The sequence below is a fragment of the Nannobrachium achirus genome (genome assembly GCF_963921795.1).
Source record: "Nannobrachium achirus genome assembly, chromosome: 19".
Taxonomy (NCBI): domain Eukaryota; kingdom Metazoa; phylum Chordata; class Actinopteri; order Myctophiformes; family Myctophidae; genus Nannobrachium; species Nannobrachium achirus.
Window position 1 is genome coordinate 10,616,467 of NC_137826.1, and position 2,500 is coordinate 10,618,966.

General features: G+C 36.8%; 1 protein-coding gene across 1 annotated transcript in view; it reads right to left on the minus strand.

Moving 5' to 3' along the window:
• Window positions 1-2,500, minus strand: part of LOC308304598 (teneurin-2-like) — a gene marked incomplete at both ends in the record, with an annotated part of 147,239 nt that overhangs the window by 143,951 nt on the left and 788 nt on the right. The window lies entirely within an intron of this gene.

Sequence of the window (2,500 nt, forward strand, 5' to 3'; positions counted from 1 at the left end):
ATAAAGGTATCTTTCTATCTATCTACATGCCCAACATAGGAATGCTATGTTTAAAGTGGTTAAAAAAAAAAAATCAAATGCCATTTTTCTCACAAATTGTACTTGCTATTTTTGCCATATGGCACTGGAATATTAGGTCTGGGCTATTTTTGAGATTTTGGGAAAATTCGAGAAAGTAGGAATGCCAAGTTTAATGTTGTTCTACTGTAAGCAGTGCCAGTGGAAACTAGTGAAAATCAAACAAGATAATAAATGACAAAACAAAAAATAAAATAAACAAAAGAAACACTAACTGCAGTTCTGACAGTCGGACAAATGGAAACGGTTCAACCAACTGGGCATTGTCCTGGGCCACTGCGTACTACAGTGGAGGGGGCACAGATTCAGCATTGATGTATTTAGCCATTTCACTCCTAAAATGACTTCTATAAATCATGAATCCTGTGTTTTCCCCTATTTATAGCACTGGCGTTTACAGATTAAATGCGATAATATTTTGAGAGCATTTCATATCCGTATCATGACATATTTTTCCTATAGTGAAACGGGGGCTGTGCGTGACTCAACCAATCACAGTGATGGGGGTGAACTTGGATCGCACTGGAACTCAGCGTTCCCACAGACACCCAGACGATATGCAGTCACGTCTTTCACGTCACGTCTGGATGTCATGTCGGTCCATAAGAGAAAAAATAAATAATAATATTATATATATATAAATAATATATATATATATATATATATATCCCATTTAGGCCTAGAATTATTTTATGCTTTAACTATTGTAGATCTGCTATTTTTGAAAAATCTAGATTTTTTTTAAATATTTTCTTCTGGGTAGTCCTCCCTGGAACAACATATTTTGAGGTGGGGGTCCGTGGACCAAATACATGTAATTTTGGGACATGAAAAAGTTTGAGAAGGATTTAGAAAACATTTATAGAATCGGGTCAAAAATATTCATAGACTTGCACTTGGTGCTGCGCTGTGAGTTTGTATATCTGCTATTTTTAAAAGGTTAAAGCACATCAAATAATGATACGTGGCTCAAATCTAAAGTGACACAGATTTGCGTTCAGGTCTAAATGGGAGATTTTTCCCCCCCTTCCTTGCTCTCCCTGCCCCCCACCCCCACCCCCCCCCCCCCCCCCCCCCCATCACTCTATCTCTCTATTTCTCACTCTCTCTTTTTCTTTTACTTTTTCCTCTTTTTTAAAATAACAAAAACGATGGAGCTTGCACAAAAACTAATTTCACACAATTCTTTCCACCTGTTAACCTGTGATGTGACATTAAAGTTGATTCTCATTTCTGGTTGTGATCAATTATGGTTGTGATTCAATTGTTTTATTTAAAACGTGTATTAATGCGAGAACAATGGCTTCTATTAAAGCATACTAACTTTCCAGGAATAGATTCCCCGTTCATGATGTCACTGGTAGGTTTCTGAACTGTCCACAGCCCTCATTTGAGGCACAGGCCGAGTAGTCTTTGAATAGTTTTGACCCGATTCTAAAAATGTCTTCTCCTTCTTTTAAATCCGTGGTTCTCAAACCTTTTCATGACAAGTTCCATCAAATTCCATGTATTTGGCCGCGGACGCCCAATCTCAAAATATATTGTTCCAGGGACCACCCAGAAGCAAATATTTGAGTTACAAATGTTCGCTTTTAAAAATATATATTCCAAAAAAAAAAAAAAAAAAATGGGTGTCTAAATGGGTAATGAGGACCAATTATATGAAGAAAGGTTGAAAATGAGTGAAGTAGTCCTTTAATTAACTATGTCCGTGATTTCAGACATGCTCTACAAGTCTACATAAAATGTTCATTCCAGCTCATCTTTAAAGAATGTGTTATACATCTACAAATGTACAAGGATTTCCTCCATAGAGTATAGACTTGGAGGGAGATAATGTATCTACAAATTAAATGAATAAAGTTGAGTGGACTGTTTTCTAATTTGTCTTTGGTTAAATTCTCTGTACTGTATGTATCCTGGAGGGAGTACAATGTAAATATAAAATGTGTAAAGTATATTAAGTATGGTTGCCAGGGTAACTGATTTATACCTGGCGGGTGTGTTAAGTAATGGTGTTTATGTGCTGTGCAGGTCCGCAATTCAATGTTTTTGTTAAAAGGAGTTTTTTGTACATAATTTTTATGTCAATAAAAGGATTGGCATATCCAAATATATCTGAGAGATCTGGACATTGCAATAATATTAACACACATGAGTCAAACCTATGTTTTATGCTCGTTGCCCTCGCAGTAGGGCTTATTGGTAAAAGACCCTACAGTGTGCATATACAGTATACCAATTATTTGTTTACAAACATTGAGACTGAATGCACAGGTGACTGTATTATCAATTCCCAACCGATCTCCAAACCTGTTGTTTTGGGGAGCGCTGGTTTCAGTTCATTCAACCTCCTCTTGCGTGTTGGCTAGTGAGGTGCGCCCTTATCGAGACATATATACTTCATTGCGCAACGGCAATA